General features: G+C 42.7%; 2 long non-coding RNA genes across 3 annotated transcripts in view; one reads left to right on the forward strand and one right to left on the reverse strand.

Moving 5' to 3' along the window:
• LOC309859873 overlaps window positions 1-11,304 on the forward strand; it is a 204,954-nt gene extending 193,650 nt beyond the window's left edge. Inside the window, exons 4-5 of one of the 2 annotated variants that reach the window (XR_014308998.1) lie at window positions 9,460-9,664; window positions 10,862-11,304. This is a non-coding gene — a long non-coding RNA (uncharacterized lncRNA). Of the gene's footprint in view, window positions 1-2,710; window positions 2,966-9,459; window positions 9,665-10,861 lie in introns of those variants that run through there. The other variant, XR_014308999.1, reaches the window with a different exon arrangement.
• LOC309859880 lies at window positions 3,789-6,043 on the reverse strand. Its single transcript, XR_014309014.1, has 3 exons — window positions 5,333-6,043; window positions 4,614-4,787; window positions 3,789-4,038 (listed from the first exon to the last, which is right to left on the reverse strand). It is a non-coding gene; the product is annotated as an uncharacterized lncRNA (long non-coding RNA).
• Window positions 11,305-21,059: the final 9,755 nt, after the last annotated feature.

Consider the following 21,059-nt stretch of genomic DNA (forward strand, 5'->3'; position numbering starts at 1 on the left):
CCCTTCTCCTGTCTATCTCCCCATGTCCTCCATGCTATTTGTTATGCTCCACAAATAAGTGAAATTGACTCTCTTTGTCAATTGTCAATCTCTCAAGTGATAATTGACTCTCTCTGCTTGACTTATTTCACTCAGCATAATCTCTTCGAGCCCTTCAACAGATGAATGGATAAGAAAAATGTGGTCCATATACACTGTGGAGTATTATGCCTCCATCAGAAAGGATGAATACCCAACTTTTGTAGCAACATGGACAGGACTCAAAGAGATTATGCTGAGTGAAATAATTCTCACCTTTTGTTCTTTTGCTCTTTTGTTTCCAAGGAATGGGACTGAGAATCGGGGGACTGTCCTGGCCAGTTTGGGGGGTACAAGTAGGACGGAAGGAGACTGGCTCCCCAGCACTGTTGGTAGATAATCATTCGCAACTTGAGAACATTCAATGAGCCCTCCTTGTGGGGATAGAAGATCTCCAACCTCATGGACATGAGTGTGAAGAGCGAGCTCTCAGTCCTGCTGGTGACCTTCAAATCCTCAGGCTCCAGACATTCCCAGCCATGCTTTGTCCCTGTGGGATTCCCGTGAGGTGGGAGAATTAGGAAAAACAGGATGAGGGGAAAGACAGAGTTTCGCGGTTCCACTGCCTACAAAAGGAGGTTCTCTTATGCTCAGGGTCTAGGGCTGGGTCTTCTGGCTGCGAGAACACGCAAGCTAACATACACAGGTCAGTTGTTTGAGAATCCATAGGACTGTCACAGAAATCCAAGAACAAGAAGGAAAAGCACACCTGGGTGCCTCCCGAGAACCACAGCCTGGAAACTTCTAGAACCTAGGCCATTATTTTCTTAGACTCACCCACATTACTCAGCACACCTGTTCCTTCCTTCTTGTCCTCCGCTGTCTGTCCTGTTCCCTCACAGTCTTTCCTCCCTCATGATGTTCACCTGCCCTTGGCTTTTTAAGTCCTCTCTTGCTTCTCACCTGATCCCTTTGCCCTCCTCTCTTGGTCTCACTTGACCTGGGATCTTCATGTCCATTTCCTGACTGGCTGGGCCTCTCAGCCCCCATTCTACCTTGCTGAAAGAGTAGTGTGATCTACCTGAAAACCCTGTGCATGGTCCCTGAGCAGCCTAATCAAGGCTCCCACCTGGCCTGTTCTGTGTTAGTGCGAGGGAGCGGTCTTCGTAGCAATCAGTCACGTGGTAGGTGTGAACACTCACGAGGAGAAGTTTTTCCTTCTAGCCAGGCAGGGATTAGAGCCCACCAGGAGCTCCAGGGTCCAATGCAAAAGATGCTGGAGGGGGTGAGGGTGGCAGAGCTCCCAGTTCTCCCCTCACCACATCTGTTTGGGGTAGCGAGCACACTGGGAAGCCTCTTCCACAGTTTGATAACCTAGCCTACTGGGCTCCTCACTAGGACCTTAAAATGTTTTAAGCTATTGCCTTACTTTACAGTTAAATATTAAGACAGGATTTAGGATCACACACTCATGGAAAGATGGCTCAACTTCCATGACTGCTGAATTCTTTCTTTAAAAAAAAGGAGAGTCTCCCTCCCATATAACTCATTGGCGTCTACTCTGTGGGAAAGGTCCAGGAAATAATTGTGAACACCTGAGATAATTGGCCGCCTTTGCCAACTACCGCTCATAAGAGAAGGATTTGCCCATCGCTGTTGGAACTCCTGAGGCTTAGTCCTAAGTTTTAGGATTAAAGGCAGTTGTCAGATATGAACTAGTGCAGAATCAAAGCCCCTACTCAGAAAAGGGGGAGAAGGCAAGAAGCAACAGTAGAAGGTCCTCGTTACCTCGGCCCCTGCCTCCCTTCCGGGCATGTTGAGCTGATGAGGAGAAAACATGCCATGTCTACACCTGGTTATGTGGTTGGTGAAGAGCCAGAGAGATAGCTTCTATCCTGTTCCCCAAGTGGCTCTGTCTTGTTCCATGGCTGCAACAGGGCCCTGAGGTCCTGGCCTGGAAGCTGCCTGATCAGACTCCTGTTCTCTGTGGGGCGGGCTTCTGCTCTCAGAGGGTAATGAAAACTTGTTGTGACTGGGAAAAAAACACAACAACGACAACTAGAAAATCAGACCGCAGTCTATCCATCTTGCCCTCCTCATGGGCGGGGGATGTCCTGTCACTTGTCACTCAGGGTCTTGTTTTCATCCTACTCTGCAGTGGCAGTTGGACACAAAGCAAGAAGACCAGGGTAACAGATGACCTCTCTCCATTAGGAAATGTATTTATTTGATTAAGTTAAATGGGGAGAAACTCACTTCTGCATGAAGGTCAAAAGGAATTGGATAAAAATACGACATCAACACTTTTTTTTTAAAATTGTTCAGTAACCTAGAAAGAGAGGGAACAAAGAGATAGAACCCAAACAAGATAAAGAATGCCTACGTACAGCCAGCAGCTAATATGATATACATGGTGAAAAAAATGAGTCCCACTAACACCAAAAATAAGATAAAGATGTCCTCTCTTACTATGTCTAATGCAATCTGGAATTTGTAGTCAATGAAAAAAGACAACGAAAAGAAAAGCGAGAGGGAGCTTTGGGGAAGGAGCTAAAATTGTGGTCTGTATCTAATATCGCTATTGACCTAAAAATAAAACAAAGCAATTAATAAAAATGATCAGTCCAAAAAAGAGACTGGAATAGGACAGAAAGATCTAAAATAGACATATTTTTTTTTTCGTTAAGTACAGCAGGAGTGGTATTGGAATTGGATCAAGGTGATAGACCGAACGCAGATGACTGCCAGATTTTTAGGACAACAGGGATAAACCCACCAAGCACAAGAAACTAGGAGAAAGAAACATACACCAGAGAAAAACTCTATGAAGAGTAAAAGAGAACGCAAGACCCTCCACACAGATTGGAGAAATACGAAGACTGGGAGGGGGGCCTTGGCTCCATCAATACGTGATTATACGTGATTAATAGTTCACAAGAAGTGTTAACATTTCCTTGGCCGTTTTGTATATTCCTGTGTAAATGTACATACATATACATGAATATTTATGTATTCTATTATTGGGTTATTGGAGTCACGCTCCTACTAAGGTTTAGAGTTTGCAGTCAGGGAAGCTGAGGGGAGACCTTCAAGGTCACCAGGGATAAGGACTGGGTAATATCCATGGGGTTTGGCAAAGAAAGAGTTAAGCTGGTAGGCTTGTGTGGAACAGCTCTGGAGGGCTCGCTGGAGAAGAGTCCTGGCTCCCAACATGGGAGATGAGGGAGAACAGAGAGCGCTGTAGCTAGAGGAGGGGCTGCGTGGCACGAGCGACTTGACTTGTAAGCTGGGAAAAGCTTGAATGTGTTATGTAGACGGTGCCCATGCGTGTCAACATCTGAAAGAACGAGGAGAGTCACTAAGAGCTCAGTGGTCGGGGACAAGTCAAGGCAGAGCCAGAAAGTTCTTTGAACATGCCGAAGCAAATGGGGAAGGAGTCCTGGAGGGAATTGCCTTAGACAACACCAAAATGACTTCAGCAACATGTTCTCCTGCCTTCTCACTAACAAGAAACAGTGGCATACACAGCACTTAGTAACTTCCACGAGCGATGGCAGGAGATGGCCTCCAGCTCTTGGATCCGTCTTAGGATCCCTCCTGCTTAAGCCTGGGGCTTCCTTCCAAACCACAGAAAAGACAACCAGAAGTGGTGGGACCATCCTCAAATCTGAAAACCATCATGGCCCTAGCTGAGACCTCCATTTTCTTCACACCAACTGTGTACGCTTCGGGTAGCTAAGCTATGGGAATCGATCCAAACACACAATGACTCAACATAATAAATGTTTATTTCTGACTCGCATAACAGTCCAGGTTGTGATTCTGGAGAGTAGGGAGGCCTGTGTTCATGGCAGCACCAGGATCTTTCAGACTTGGTTTCCAAGGTCTCAACTCAGTTGGCCGGTAGGAAGAAAAGCATAAAGCCTAGCACAGGAGAGGTCTCAAAGGCCCTTGCCAGGATGCAGCACAACTCCCTTCTGCACACATGGCGTAGACTGGCATAAGGGCACATGGCCACACCTAGCAGCAAGAAAGACAGAGAACTGTTATCTAGCTGTGTATCCCGGCAGAAGACGTACATTTGGGAAAACAGCTGGTGTTCTCCGCTAAACATCTTTTCTTTGCCTCCCCCCCTTCACTCTGCTGCCAGAGTGGTCCAACATGGAACTTGAGTAACATCTGGTGAGTGCGTGAGTGGGCGAGAGAATGGCATCTGTAATTCTCCTCAAAGCTCCCCAACGTCTCCCCATCAGCTACAAGGCAAAGACTGTAACTTCCTGTCATTGCCTCAAGGCCCTTCCTGCTCTGCCCCTGATTTCCTTCTTAGCTTCATTTCACACTTTCCCTCTGCTCACATGAGCCTTCGGCCAGACTGCGCCATTTGCCATCGCCTAACTTTGCCATGTTCTCTCATATGCGATGTCTTTACCCACTTCTCATCTCACTTTTCCACCCACAGAACGCCCACGTGTCCCTCAAGCCTCAGTTCAAGAGTCGCTTCCTCTTGGAAGCCCTCACAAATGCCCAACTTCCACGTCCACCCAGGCAGAGGTAGAGGTGGGCTCCCCCTTCAGCCCCTTGGCATCTGGACCGACCTCCAGTCCACAGCTGCCAGGTGATCTCGTGATTCCGTGCTGGGATACGTGTCTCTCCCCCAGGAACAAAGCTGGCTCACAGGGAAAGCAGTGGCTGTTCTATATACTCTCTTCCTGTCAGCAATGGGGAAGAAACCAGTCAGCCATCTTTAGCTTTCTCCATTTCAGATTCCACTAGCAGCCAAAAATAAGCATCAGCGTACAGAGAAAATATCAGAGAAGTAAATAAGAAGTTCCCTGCTCCTGTTGGGTAAAGAGCACCACTGGCATCCAATGGGGCTTGCCTCATCTTCCTTCATCATTTGCACTGAAATCACCAAATCCTATCCATTCCACGTTCTTGATGTCGCTGGGTCCCCCTCCTCTCTGTGTGCTCTACCCTGGCAAGTCCTGCCCTTCCCCCTCACTCTCTCCTTCTCCTAACTGACCTCCCTCTCCTCAGGCTCCCCCTTCCACCATATTTGCACAGGTACGGATCCAGGAGGGGACTTCTAGGGGCACTCTCTCCATCCTATCTGGGGCCAGCTCCTCTCCCTAAGTGCTAGGAGGTCCCAAACTCTTCCCAGCTTCATCCCCTGCACACCTGCCCTCCACCGATGCTCGAACCCCAAGTTGCTGTTTATCATTCCTTGACTCTAATAGAAACGTTGAGCCCTCCAAGTCTGGCCCTCTCTTTGGAAGCACCCTTCTGCCCCAGTCCCCACCCTGCCCTTTCCTACCACAGAACTCTTCATTAGGAACTGACACAGAAAAGATCTTCTTCAGAAGCCATCGCAGCACACAGAGGTCCACACAGAGCTATTGAGCTCTACCCTCAGTTAAGCCATGTAGAGAAAAGGGGGAGCCCTGCCCCTAGAGGTATGGGTGGCTCCCACATGTGGGTGATCCCAGGAAACTTTTCAAGACGGCCAAGAAAGAAGCGTCTTATGGAGGTGCCTTGACAGAAACAGGCAGGAAATTCTCCCAAACTGACCCTGACCCCTGGCCTTCTTCACTCAAAATCAACCAGTATTCCATTAAAAAGTTGCAGCCACAGAATAGGGCATTCTTTCCTTGTGATTCACATTACCCAGAAGTCTCTGGTTTCCCGGAATTTGTGTTAAGTAGTAGCTTTCAAAGATGATAATATTTGCCAACAATCCCTGGGGCACCACTTTACATTTTCCTAAAACAAAAAGGGGATTATTTTGTCCGTATTTCTCCTTTCTACAGGCTTTGGCCCTATAGTCACTCTTGCCCCCTCTGGCATTAAGTAGCAATGCTGTCCCATTAAATTATGAGAATCATGCTTTGTCCTGAAACATCAGTTGTCAATTAAGGTTGACAAACAAGCTTCCTGACATTCTCAGGAACATCTTGCCCAGCATGTGGTTACTCATTTCTCACTCCTTTTGTGAAACACTGGTCCCGGACAAGCAGGCAGAAATAAACACAGGAACGTTTGGGGTTTTTACCAGCTTCCCAGCCCCACCTTCTCGATTCTCCGCACCTGCATTGCCCTCCCCAGTAATGGGCTTGGCGATCGGGAGAAGAAAAATGAGGCTGGGATCATTGTTAATCGAATAAAATCGAATAATTCTCTGTGGACGGTTTGTTATTTTTATCCTATGGCTTTTCCCAGCCTCCCTCGTAATGCAGGAGGGAGGGGTTTGGATACCTAGCATCCAAAGTAAGTAACCTTATTCCCATTTTATAGATGAGAAAACTGAGCATCAGAGACGTCTCAGTAATCAGGTTATTAGTCTGAGGTAACCTAGTAACCTAGTAACCTCAGTAATCAGGTTACTAGGTCTGAGGGGCAGACCCTGCCCTCACATTCAAGAAAGTCTAATGCTACAGAGATCTTTTACTATGCCGCCCTGTCTCTTACCACTCCCAGAGGATGGAAGTCTTCTTCACTTCCCCCAAACCAGCAGCAGCATCACATAGTCCTTCCAAGGTTATGTTTATTTTAATATCCATATTCCTTTGAGATTATTTCTGTTTCTGTTCTTTACCTTGTGGGATGCTGTGCTTGGGAAAACCTGCCTGCGATGGGCGCCGGCACCCTTGGCAGCCTTTTCCATATAGAACGTTTTGGCTTGGATTTCTCTCAATTCTTACACTTTAGTAAAGCTTCCCAAGCCCCACCGAAGGTTTTGTTGTCTGTACGCACGTCTCCTCTGTCTTCCTGGCTACCCCTCTCTTAGGACGGACCATCTCTTTACTAATAAATTTCATGTGAGTATCAGCTGGCTAGCTTCCCCCCTTTGCTTTTTTAATTATCCAAGTAATACAACTTCACTGTAGAAAGGATAGAAATTTCATATAAGTAAAAGGAAAATGTTTAATAATTAGAAATCTCACCCCCCAGATGGGTCTGAGGGAGGACACGAGTTGTGATGAGCACTGGGTGCAGTAGGTAAGGAATGAACCACTCAATTCTACTCCTGAAACCAGCACTGCACTGTATGTTAACTAACTAGAATTTAAATAAAAATAATTTTAAAAACTGGAATGCCCCCCAAAAAAGAAATCCCACCACCCAGAGAAAATACTTTTCCTACTGCTATCTCCATCTTGCATTATTTTTACACAGAAAAATATATTTGTATACATGCATGCAGAATTTTAAAAATAAAATTATATTATGCACATAAGATATTTTTAACTAAAGATTTGTCATTTAGTGTTCCAGGAACTTTAAAAAAAGAAGACTTTTTTTTAATAAAGAATAAAATTTGTTACATATTTTTAAGTATTATTTATATTACTCAATTTATCTATAATCACAGATACTTTTGTCTCTCTGATTAGGTAAAAACTCAAAGGAATTATGCTAAGGTTTCTTTCCACTGTTGTTTTGATTCTTCTGTTCACAGATTACAAGTAGAGTTTGTAGTATATATTTTGTTGTCCAGTGCATATAATTTTATTATAGTAATTTTACTGAAGCTTGTGTATGTCAGCAAAAAGACTGCAATCCTTCCTCCCATTGCTGATTTTTACACGAGTATATAACTTTTTATGTTAAAACTGGCATATATGTATTGAGTACCTACTGTGCACAGACCCCTGCCCACCCAAAGCTCATGTTCCCATCACAAGTAGGACTCTGCTCGGCAAAGTGTAAGTAAGTAATTCCGTAAGCCTGAATTCAAGAAAGTCACCAAGCTGTTTCCAGGTGCTGTTAATTTTGTCATGAATTCATGCACGGGCGTATCTGGACCTTTCTTGAGTTCAGAAGCAGCCTTGCTCCCTTTCCTCTCTCCCTGTCAGGACCGCCATTGATCTACGTTGCACCTTTCTTTTTTGTCTACCTGTTGCAGGTCCGGGATGTTCCTTCCAGTTCTCTGTTCTCGTTGTCCTTTTCCTCTGTGTTCTCAGAGCGCCTTACACTCGCCTTTCACTGAACTGACCTTATTCTCTGCAGCGGCGACATTGCTCCTTGTTGCTTCCAATGCTGTTGCAGTTTCTGCCACGGTCCTACCATCCCCTTGCATTTCCCTTTCTCTCCCATTTTGTTGTCTTACCATAACATCTTTTAGCTCTTCTGTAAGAATTCATGATTTCTCCCAGTGCCCTGAGAGCATTAAGCGAATGCTCCCTGGGATTTCCCTCTTTCCTGAAATGCTTTCATCCCCTGGTTTCAAAAGCTATGGCGATCCTCTAATTCTTTCTGCGGCAGAGTTTTTTCATCTATCTCATTTCTGTCTTGTTCTATTGATGTTTGCTTATTTTTTAAGTCATTCACTTAATTGAAAAATATATTAATAGAAGATCTCCACATGTCAGGCACCAGAAGGAAAATGGTGAAAGGGAAAAAAAAAATCCTAGGAGTGGCTTCCAGTCCCATTTCCTGCTGTGAATGAGACTATAAACAAGCAAGAAACCAAATATCCAGTATGAACTGGGGCAAGCTATTAAAGAAAAAGAAGGGAGTCCTTCAAGAGAGAATACCAAAGGGGGAGGAGTCTGCCTTTCACTGGGTGATGCGCTAGACCTCCTGGGAAGTGACAGTTAAGATGAGACTTGGAAGATGAAAATGAGCAATCCAGATAAAGAAAGGATAGGTGTGAACTAGGCAGGTATGAAGCACAGCAGGTGCAAATGCCCTGAGGCTGGGAACGCTCTTGCTCTTCTCTGTCCTAATCACTCTACAGAATCTAAAGTGAAAGAGATGGACAAAACCAGGTCACTCCCAGGCTTGGATGTTCTCAGAGATGCTATAAGAAGTTACTAAGATGTTCAAGGAAAGGAGTGCATGGTCTGACTGAGACTTTAGATCTACCATGGCTGCTCCTGGGAAGCACAAGGTGGAAAACAAGTCTGTTAGGATGCAAACTCAGTGATCCGAATGAGAAGTCACAGTAGTTCAGATATTGGCAAAAGGATTCAAGATGTATTTTTGGAATTGGAATTTTGGGTTAAGTGAACTGGATCAAATGTGGCATAGAGGGTTTCATTAAATAAGAGGAAGAAATTGCTAGGCTTTAGGTTCAAGCAGAGAAACAGGTTTAAGGGTGAGAATCAGGAGTCGGGTTTGGGACACAATTGTGATGCCATTTGAAAAATAGACAAGCTTGGGACTTTGAAGGGAAATCTTGGATAGAAATATAAATTTGGGAGTCCTCAGGTTATGGAAGGTGTCTCACATCATGTGAATGGATGAGGACACCATGGGTAAAAGCACAGAAAGAGAGATGAGTAGATCCAGCTGGAGAGCTGACTTGTGTTCTCAAAACCATTCCAAAAGAAGTCTACAGAAGACTGGAAAGAACTGAGGCCAGAGTCTGCCCCCGGGTCCCACTGCACTGGGCTAATTTGTCTTTGTTGGTTGACTTCCATATTTCATTCTCTGTTGTAGGAAGGCAATTCTCCACATCAGTTTGCTGTTGGCTTGGTAACCACTCTTGATACATCCGCTCACATGAAACAGCCCTCCATCCTCTAGAGAAGAAAGTAGACGTTAATACCACTCTGTTTGGGAAAGTCCTTATCTGCCTCCATGTGAAACCCTGAGTTACTGAGAAGATGGATCAGAGAAAATCCCCAATTTGCTTTTCATGACCGTAAGCCATGTGTCATGTTCTTATTTTAGCCACATATCCCATCCTCATTCTCAACTTTGATCACTTTAACTTAGGGAGTGCTGATAGGGCTTTAGGATTTCCTTCTCTCTCTGTCACTTCCGTCTGGTCCCACTGCTCTGTACTTAATAGTAATTCTTTGAATTTTGAAATTCTTTGAAATGTGGTTGGCATCATTCCCTGGTTTCAAAACAAATTAGTTGGGGGTATTTTCTTTTTATTTCTTTAATGTCTCTTGGCCATTTCCAATTCTTAGAAGAGCTTCAGAAATGTATACATAAGTTACCATCTTTGCCAAAAGTTCTGTGGCAGCTGGCATGATTTCTTGATTCCCCTACATGTCCTTAATTCATATCTAAATATTCTCAGAAAAGTGTTAAAAATAGACCTTTTCAAATTCACAACACAACAAGGACTTGTGTTGTAATGTATACTAGATCACACCACCTGGTCCCCTGTTCATTCAATAACATATTGTTAACAAGAGAGTTTAAGATTCTAATGCAAATGAAAAGTGGTATATCCAAACAATGGAATAGTATTCAGCCACAGAAAGGGGTGAGATATCACATGGATGAAACTTGCAAATGTCACACTAAGTGAAAGAAGCCAGTCACACACACACACACACACAAAAACGTATTACATGGTTTTGTTAATACGAAATGTCCGCTGTACAAATCTATTGAGACCCAGAGTAGATCAGCAGTTACCAGGAGATTTGTGTTGCATTTGCTTGAATTTCAGTGTACCTCTAATACTCTTACATGCTTTTTCCAAGATTCTCCAGCATCTGTGTCACCTACCTCCTGATAACTTTTTGCCTGCACTCCAAAAACACTGGTTCCACTCCTCCTGGAGACCTGAGGCCTCCCTGAGGACTCGACGTTTCTGTTTCAGTCTGGACTGGTTTTCCTCTAGGCCTGCTCTGTCGTTCTATTTTTAGGACTTCCTTTTGCTGTTCTCCCTCCCCTTTCCCAGATCCCATGTCTTCCTCTTTCTTGGTTTACTTTCGCATTTTCCCAGGACACGTTCTCCCATACCTTGCCAGGAAAGGTTGCATAGGTGATAAAAATTCGGAATCCCTAAATATCTGAACATCTGTCTATTCTTACCTTTGACTTGATTGATGATTGCGTGAGGTCCGGAGTAGTTCTAAATCGGTGTATTATTCTACAGGTGATTCTTGAACGTGCCTTTGTAACTCAATTAATATGGTAAGTACTAGAAATAGAAATGTGAGTGAGTGAGATATGAGGAAGTCAAAACAAGGGTAGATTCTTCTTTTTTAACTTGATTTTTAAAAAGAGAGAAAAGGGGGATGGGGAATGGGCAAAATGGGTGAAGGGAGGTGGGAGACACAGCTTCTAGTCATGGAATGAGTAAGTCATGGGAATATGAGGCAGAGCATAGGGAATATAGCCACTGATATTGTAATAGCATTCTGTGGTGACAGATGGTAGTGACACGTGTGGTGAGCATAGCATCAGTATAGAGACATCAAATCACTATGTTGTGTATTTGAAAGTAACGTCACAGTGTGTCAACTCTATGTCAACAAAAAATAGATTTAAAGAAATGAAAAAAATAATACAAAATAGAGTGCTATGTAAGTAGAATGCAAGATAAAAGTTTTCTTTTTCTCCTTTTACTAAAAAAAAAAAAAAAAAAAAAAGAGCGGGAAGAATAGGATATCTAATAGGCTCTAAGAAATGACCCAAAGGAGATTAAAATGTCAAAAATGAGATGAAAAAGAGATAATTCAAGAAGACATGACCTAGGTCCCAAGAAAGGGAGGACAAGGAGCGCAGTAAAAAAGCTGGCCTTACACAAGAGGAAGAGGGTTTTTCCTTTTGCATCACAGGGAAGCAGATTGAAAGAGGGAGAGTGTGGGTTGATGATAGAAGGGAAGGAAGTTGAGAGTCTTTATTTATTTAGGAAAAGGCCGGGGTAGGGCTGAGGGAGAACGGGGGAAGTGGGAGGGACAGAAAGCACAGGCAGAGAAGGTTTGTGGAGCAGGAGAGAGCCGGACCCAGGAGGAGGCCAGGTTTGCCAGGGAGCTCTGGATGAGGAGAAGCCCCTCTGCTCATGGCCCAGCCCTCAGTGGCAGACTCCTGCGGGTCAGAGCGGACACACACTTCCCCCTACTCATACTGCGAGGACTCAGATCACCGGGAGGCCTGGACCGAGGGTGACCCGGAAGCTTCTTCAAAATATGGTGGCACACACAGCTCTCCTGCTTCAGACTGAAGAGCCGGAGGCTCTGCGAGGGGGAGGCAGATCACAGGGCTGGTGAACGGTGACACCAAGAATCAGCCCGGTGGCCTGAGCCGGTCCAAAGCCTGAACCTTAAACAAAAACGCACACAAATTTTGTATGCTCATTACTTCATTCAGTCAGTGCACGCTGAACAGTCTGCTGCTTGAATTAAGAAGGGGAGAGAAAGTCCCCTGTGTCCCATAGTAGCCGTCCCTTTGGGGCCTGACCCTCGCCTACTGCGGACAAATCATGGGAGGAGAGCTCGTGGGGCCCTAGAATTCCTCAAAGTGCAGACTGAGAACACAACAGAGACCAAACGGAGTCTTCCGGGAGGCCCTCTGGTCAAAACTGGGACCCACGCTCTGTCTGCAAACCTCAAAAAGAACAGTTAAAAGTAAAGTTAGGTTCTTCTTCAAGTTACTATTCTTTGGTTGGAAACTGTTAGCTCGGACAGCACTGTCCACTTTCTAATCTAAGCCATATCTGTAATTTTAAGTTCTCTAGGAACCATATATTTTTTTAAAATATAGATGAAATTAATAATATTTTCATATAAACCCATGTATCTAAAACTTATCTTTTTAACCAGTAATTCCTATTAAAAAAAACTACCGATGAGATATTTTACATTCTATTTTTCATACTAAGTCTTCAAAATCTGGTGTGTCACTTACACTTAGAGCACATCTCAGTTTGGACTTGTCCTAGCTCAAGTGCTCAATAGCCACAATGTGACTAGTGGCTTTAGTAAAGGGCAGCACAGAGCTAGGACAGCAAACTGTCTTCTCCAAAGTCCCTCTTGGTGATGCTCTGTAAACTGAGAGACCACAACTCCATTCCTTCCAGGGACCTTAACCTCTCATGTTACAGACACGGAACACCGGTCAAGACTTGACATCACTTGCCCAAGGGTGTCCACTGAGTTGGCAGAAACCAGGATGAGCACATTTTCAAATATTCTAACTCCTCATGCTATGATGTTCCCGTAAGGCCATGCTACTTCCTCTCATTAGGTGGCGTTCACAGATTTTATACTGGATAATACCCTCGGTATTTTCCTTTCTCAAGGCCAATTCTTTTCTCTGAGCCCCTCCCGTCTGCCATTTCCCTACCACGGCATTTTACATATGGCGGGTACTCTATAAACGGTGTCTAATCAAATGAGTTTGGTTCAGTTTGTACAAGCAGTAGCCATACAAATTATCCTTCAACTGTCTCTTCGTAGTTATTCAAATACTTCAGGGTATACGTATGCCACGTGAAGCACTTGTCAGGTGATTGTGCAGGAAAACAAAACTTAAGATGACCTCCCATGAGTTATTCTGTAGGGTTCTGAAGCTACCTGCTATGGGATATCATATAGTCTTTTTCTGGGAATCAGAGTTGGCCAGAATACATCCCCTGGGAGAGTGAAGGCAATCTTTTCTCATTCCTGCATGTCTGAACTCTCTCCCACTTCTCCTAATTTATCACAGATTACGGCTAGTGATTTTGAGACCATTTTCGTGTTTCTTCAGCACCCTGGAAATTAATTTGTTAGGACCTTTAGATGAATGTTCTCTTCTTTACTTCTCCCCAATCAAAAAGATCTTCACCAGTGACTCTCAAAGCGTGGCCGATGGCCCAGTGGGATATCGAGACCCTTTAAGGAGAATGACGAACGGTATTTGCCGTCAGGGATAAAATTCAAGCTTTTAAGTAAACATTAGTATTTTAAGAAACTTATATCTGCCACTTTGAACTTGACAGCTTCCCAGTATTTAAAGACTTTTCTAATGAGCTCAGGGTGGTGTTAGCAAATGTGATTTTTTTTTTTTATGTTTACAGTGAAGTGTGTCAATATTTGAAATACTACACAAATCAGTGAGCCAATATTTTCTAAATAATCCATTCATAATGTTACAGAATTATACATGAGTAAAAGACCATTCAGAGAATAAGATAGGAGTGCCTGGGTCGCTCAGGCAGTTAAGCATCTGCCTTCAGCTCAGGTCATGACCTCAGGGTCCTGGGATCAAGTCCCACATAAAGTCCTGCTTGGGCTCCCTGCTCTGCAGAGAGCCTGCTTCTCCTTCCCTCTCTGCCTGCCTCTCCCTTCGCTTGTGCTCACTCATGCTTACTCTGTGTCTCTGTCAAAAAAATAAATAAAATCTTAAAAAAGAAGAAGAAGAAGAAGAAGAAGATATACTAACAGGTTCAAATCAAACAAAAGGTTCAGTACAAAAGGTTCACTGAGGGGTCCCAATCCCACACTGCAGTGAACTTTTTAAAAAGTACAACTTGAGTTTGATAGTATCAAGAATACCTACAATCATCTAAAAAGGCTCTTAAAAAACTTCTCCCTTTCTAACCAAGTATCTGGTACAGAGGCCATATTTTCTTCATGTGCTACAACCAAAACAACATCTCACAACTGATGAAATGCAGAAGCATATATAAAAATCCAGCTGTTTTCTATTAAGCCAAGTATTAATAGATATAGAATTTTTTTAAAAGCCACCCTTAATTGCTAAAGTTTTGTTTTGGAAAGCATAATTATCTTCACTAAAAACATTATTTATGTTAACATGTAATAAGTTTGTTGTTATTTTTAATTAGTAAATATTTCTCAGGTAATAATGTCTCAGATTTAATTTCCAATAGGGTAAAATATCTGTAGGTAAAAATAACCTACACACGCAAAGCTTTTCAAGGTCCTCAATAAATTTTAAGAGTCTGAAAGAATCCTGAGACCAAAACACGTGAAAACCACTGCTTACCCGGCTGTCCTACTCATTTCAACTTGACAACTGTGCCCTTTAAAGAAAAAAAATAATAAAGATTCTCATTTGGTTGTTATAGGAAGTAACTATGTAACACAGTAGCTAGTGGTCTAGGCTCAGGAACCAGATAGAGGGGAACTCAAATCCTGGTTCCACTACTTACCAGTTTTTCTGTGCTGACCAGTTATCGAATGTCACCCTCCCTTGATTCCTCACACATAAGATGGATATAATTGTGCTTCCTATCTTTTTTTATTTTAAGATTTTATTTATTTATTTGACAGACAGAGATCACAAGTAGGCAGAAAGGCAGGCAGAGAGAGAGGGGGAAGCAGGCTCCCTGCTGAGCAGAGTCTGATGTGGGACTTGATCCTAGGACCCTGGAATCATGACCTGAGCTGAAGGCAGAGTTTAACCCACTGAGCCACCCAGGTGCCCCTGTGCTTCCTATCTTACAGGAATTAAATGGTAGCACTTGTTTAACTCTTAAATCCAGAATTATCACTATTACAAGAATTCACACTGCTTTTTAAAAATAATATGGCACTAATGTAACGATGAGAGATATTCTAAAGCCTTGAAATTGTCTTCCTTCATCAGGAAGTTATTTTTCCAAACATAATACCAGTCCCATTTCCTCCAGACTCGCCTTAATGATGTCGTGTAACAGATTTCTAAGTATTAGCAGCATTAAACATTGTAATTTTTTTTTTCTGTTATGAGATTGGAAAGCATGTATTGGGCCTATGAGACAGGTCGATTTTCATGTGACATCTCTGTAATCACATCCACAATTGGGAAAAGGCCCTATTACAAATGCTGATTCAAAGAGTTAACATGAGGGGGCCTGGGTGGCTCAGTTGGTTAAGCAACTGTCTTCAACTCCGGTCATGATCCTAGAGTCCTGGGGTCGAATCCCCACATTGGGCTCCCAGATCCATGGGGAGTCTGCTTCTCCCTCTGACCTTTTACCCTCTCATGCTCTTGCTGTCTCTCTCTCAAATAAATAAATAAAATCTTTTCAAAAATTAAAAATAAATTAAAATTTTTTTAAAAAGCAAAGAGTAAACATGAGCAGGTGAGCAAAGCAATTTATCAGGCACTGACTCTGATGATGAGCTTGGCAATTATCTAGTGATGACTCTCTTAGGTTTCGAAATTGCTTTTGCTGCAGGTACACAACGTAATGGACCCAATTAGGGAACATTCTTCGTCAACGCATGCTTGAGCTCAGACATTGTAAGTTGCAGAACATATGTAACATGTTTTTTTGGTTTTTGTTTTTTTAAAATTTTTTATTTATTATAAACATATATTTTTATCCCCAGGGGTACAGGTCTGTGAATCGCCAGGTTTACACACTTCACAGCACTCACCAAAGCACATACCCTCCCCAATGCATATGTGACATGTTTTTACGTATTAAGCCTGAAAAAAAAACACTGTCACAGAAAATTTGCATAATCATCACAGTTGGACCTATGATAATGTTAATTCCTTATTCAACATAATTGACAAACAGCAGGAACTTCTTCATATGTAACTCAAGGAGCCACATGAATGTACTTAGGTTAATATTTTATCAAGGATCCCTGTAGCTAATTACAGTCCAATACAGTTTACTTTTCAAAGCCTCATCCACCTTAAAGAACTTAGCGTCATCATTAAAATTGGACACTTATTAATTTACTTTCAACTGTGCTGATTCTTTCCCGTCATTTCCATTTTTCTATTGTCCATCTACTGGTTTTTATTTCTAATTTCGGATATTGTATCTTTGGCCATAAAATTTCCATGTGGTTCTTTTTATAATTTGGTTCTCTGCTGAGAACTTCTATCTTTCTGTTCAATTGTGTTTATCTTCACCTCATGGAGCATAATTGTAATAGTTGCTTTTATGTCTGATAATTCCAACATCTGGGTTACCTCGTGGCTGGCATCTCTTGATGGACTTTTTCCTTGGAAATGGGTTACATTATCCTGGTTCTTCCTTCTTAAGCAATTTTGGATACTGGGTTGGATCCTTTGGGTACATTTTTCTGAAAAACATTTTATTTACCGGTTTGTTTGTTTGTTTGTTTAAGCAAGTAATCAACACAGTCAGGCTCAGACCACAAATTCTCTATCACCTTCTGTTAGTGGTGGTTCCCATCTCATTTTCATTTTTTTGTAGACTGCTATGGTTCTTTCGGTCTGTCTTGAGCACGCCCGCTCCGGACCGAGCTCAGGACTTGGAGAAGTTCGTATACACAATGAGAGGGTCCCCCATCCCAGCTCTCCCCGTTCAGGATTTTCCTCCTTCCCTTAACCCACACTCTCTGGCCAACAGGAGACACTTTTCCTGGTTTCCTCTGGCTAACAGGTGGATTTCTCCTAGAGTTTCAGCTGCTCGTGTCTCCATGGCTGCACAGCCCTCAAGTGGGATGGACCCCTGCCACAAAGCTGTAAGACAAAAGAAAGAAAAAAATAAAAGCAAATCATCCTCATATAGGGTGCTTCTCCGAATCTTAAGCCTCCTTCCCGGTCTGTCTGCTTGTGTTTCCTTCTGAGTTCTTAGGTATTTGCTTCTTTGCATTTGGTCCAGTTTTTGACAACCACAGTAGAAATGGCCTTGACTGGTTCTACTCCACCTTGGTTGGAATCAGAAGTTCCCGCATCTACTTCTCCAAATTTTACCTTCCCCTGCTTTCCACGCCACTCACTGTGCTCTAGCCTTTCTCTTCTTATAGTTTCCAAAAGGGCTAAGTTTGTTCCCGCAACAAGCTGTTGTACTCTCTCTTCCTTCTCCTCAACTCTGTTCACTGCTATAAAAGGTCAGTGACCTTTTCTGAGCTCTACAGCACCATCATTCCAAGTGGACATGCTAAGCACGCGGCATACACCTGACAGGCCACTGGTCGACCAGCTTAATGGAGAACGAATTTCTTTAAACCACAGCGCATCTCTAAGTTCAACCACAAGTAAGGTACAAGTTTATTCAACAAATTTAAGGCCAAACTGGCCCATTTTGCTCTCGTTCTGGGTCTTGCCGTAAAAACATGTGTCAACCCCTCACCATCGTACCTATCAAGAACCTTGCAAGTATGCGGAGTTCTCTTTCATGGTACGAACACCTGTTAGACATTTCTCTTCTTCATTCATTTTGCAGGACTCAAGGCTTGTAATAAAATGGGCTTTTCTTCTGCCCGCGATAAACGATATTGGCAGGATTCCATTACTGATTGTTTATGCATTCGTTGTTTGTGTTGTAAACTTGATTACGTGTATGAGGGGGCAGAGTGTCGTAGTGTGGTCAAGAAGCATAGTTCCAGTGGGCTCCAGTTCCGTTCCCTCCATACTAGTTGTGAGGCCTGGGCAATTCGAATACTCTTTCAGGTTTTGTGCATAAACTGAGGTGAAACCACCCACCTTGAAGGGTAGGTAAAGCCCGGCAAGCATCTGCCGCCGCGGGGCTGGCACAGCGTTTCCCTCGCTGCCCTCCAGTACTAAGGGATAGCAGGAGCTCCCCGAGCCCTCTTGTCTTCCCTTTTCCTTCTCTTCCCACTTCAACTTCCTGCCTTTCTGATCTGTGTTTTGGTCTCCAGGTAGGTGACTTATCACAGGACTCCTACGAGTTTCAAATCTGTATCTTCAGGTTTTCTGAGGTAGAACTGTGTAGAAACTTCCTTGGGAAAGATTCGAGCAGCCTAAGGTTTTCAAGTACTTGTATAAAAAAAAAATCAAAACCAAATACTCAAAATAACTTTCTTTTTAAAGAAAAAAATACTCTCCATAGGAAAGCATTTCTGTTTTTATGTCCATCGGTAGCCAAATGGACATTTCCAGTGCCCCAACTTTGGTTAAATGCACAGGCCTGAAAGCAATTCATTAATGCACACATCAAGACGCTACTAACAAATTCATTAATATCCAAGAGTCATTCCTCTATGTCAAAGTCATCCAAGGCTGACATTACTTTCATTACAGTGAACTGTGAGATTTCATGGAGAACTATTTGCCTGAATCAAACTATTTGAAACCCTGAAGTTGGACTCCAGCACTCCAAAATTTAAGGCATCCACCCACCCACCCAATGCACATTTATAAAACTTCCCAGTAGGGCAGTTTAGTGAGAGATGAAAGTAAAAACTGAAAGGCATTTGTCAACATAAGATATCATGTGGACAGCTGTATAGAGTGGGGAGAAAAATCCCGAAGGTGCACGTCAACTGATGCCAGTGAATTACAGGCTAATATAGAAAGCCACACAGGATCATTTTCAGAATTTCGCTGCGGTGAACAGTTGACAATCTGCAACACTAGAGCCTTGTTCCATTGCAAACAAAACCTCTGACTCAAGAACAGATGAGAAACCACATGCAACAAGAGACATAAATTATATTTAATTAAAAGAATGAAAAAAAAATATAAATCCTTGTTAAACACTTCGTTTAAAAATACACAGCTTTATTTTATAACCTGGTAATGCTCAAAGATGGCAGCCGACTTCACTCATTCATGTAAAAATATTCTTTAAATGTCAATCAATACATTTCTAAGTTATGTGTTGCCCTGCCGCCGAATTTTTTTCACCAAAATCCTCAAATAACTACCAAAGAAGACCTGCATGTTTTGTTAGAAACCCCCCATTATATTAAACATGGTGAATTCCAGAGCTGAAGGTGAACCACGCATGAAATACTGTCTCATTGAGATGCTGGAAGTGACACAAGCACAGATTTCAAAACAATTGACTGATAAATAAGCAGTAGCTTTCCCTTTTGGGCAGGTGTCAAATCAATTCAGACCAAATTGAACACCTGTTTGGGAACTATAAAAACTGAAAAGCTCATCCTTCTCCAACCTCGCAGGATGTGGAAAGGCAATAGTGAAATAAACTATTGCATGGTGTCTCATAGGTTCTGTTTAACCACTTAACACACAATCCCAAAATGCACGTTTAAAATGGTTTTTGAGGAGACAGATCTACAATATTCAGCTTGTCTATGCTAAATAAACGTTAACTATCTTACTTACTCACTTATCACCCTGATGCTAACAGGATCTACACATCATGAGGAATCCGGGGTCTTGGACAGGGCTCTGCACACGATCTGCACCTACAGCACTAAAGTCACTGATTATTGTCTGATGTGACTCAACGCTTTACAAATACGTGTCGCATATACTAAACTTAAAGGCTATGAGTATGCATAGTACAAACTTCACTTCTTAAAGAATACACATGAATATGCAGAAAAAAAATGATTGCAGAGTCACAGAAAGTATCCACAATGGCCATGTCTCCACATGGTCGAATTATGAGTATTTTATTATTGTTGTTATGGGAAAGGATTCTCAAAAGAGCTAACTGAAGAACCAAAGGGTATTACCACCAACGAAATTATTCGTCCTTTCCTGTTTTCACATTATCTATTTTTAAAGTCACTGGCCAATAGGAATTTGCCAAGAGTGGATAGCAACATTCTAATACACTTGTAAGAAGGAAGCTCCTTGAAGGATGGAGAAAAGAGCAAGATCATGGTTACAAGAGAATAGACTTGCTCCAAAACCAAAACCAAAAAACAAAACAAAAAACCGAGAAGCAACTTAGTCGTTAGGTTTCCTATGGCTCTACAATTTTACAGAAAAACCGATCTCTAACTTTAAAAGTTTTAAAATACTGTCCTTATACCTGTTTGGACTGATGCTATCCATCTCCATTCAGAAACTTTTCTCTCTGTGCTTGTGAACAGCACGGCCCATCAAAACCTAGACTTCAGTCATCAAGATGCGTGGCTTGTTATCTGGCAGGAATTAAAGAACAAAAGGAGTTGGACATCAGCAACAAATTCCGGAGATTTAAGGGCTTGATGTTTCATCTGCCTCTGGGAGCCTGCAGGTAAACACGGGTGGTTTTTACTTCTCAGTAGAAATGGTGGTGGCATTCACTGAATCCCACGAACGCAAGAGACAGTGTGGACAACACGCAAGAACAATGCTCCTACGTCTCAGACATTGCCAAGATCCTCTTATGAAACCCAGTACTTAAAACTCCAGGATGGTAACCCTCACAATACCAAATGGAAGTGCATACACAACCACACACTTTGCATACTTTTTTAGATGATTATACATTATTCACACTTACTGTTTTTTAAAAGCCACACAACAACATGTAAACCTGAAAGGACATGAAGTCTCACTGTTCCATACACGGTCTGCTTTACTTCTCCCAACATCCCTACAAGCTACACCGTCACCTACTAGATCTTACTGTGCTCCGACAAAAGGAGGATACGCCTTAGTCTTTAAACTTTGACTAAGATTAGAAATCACAAGATTAATTCAAGCACACGGAGTCTTTCAGACTACTC

The sequence above is a fragment of the Mustela nivalis genome (genome assembly GCF_964662115.1).
Source record: "Mustela nivalis genome assembly, chromosome: 2".
NCBI classification, from domain to species: domain Eukaryota; kingdom Metazoa; phylum Chordata; class Mammalia; order Carnivora; family Mustelidae; genus Mustela; species Mustela nivalis.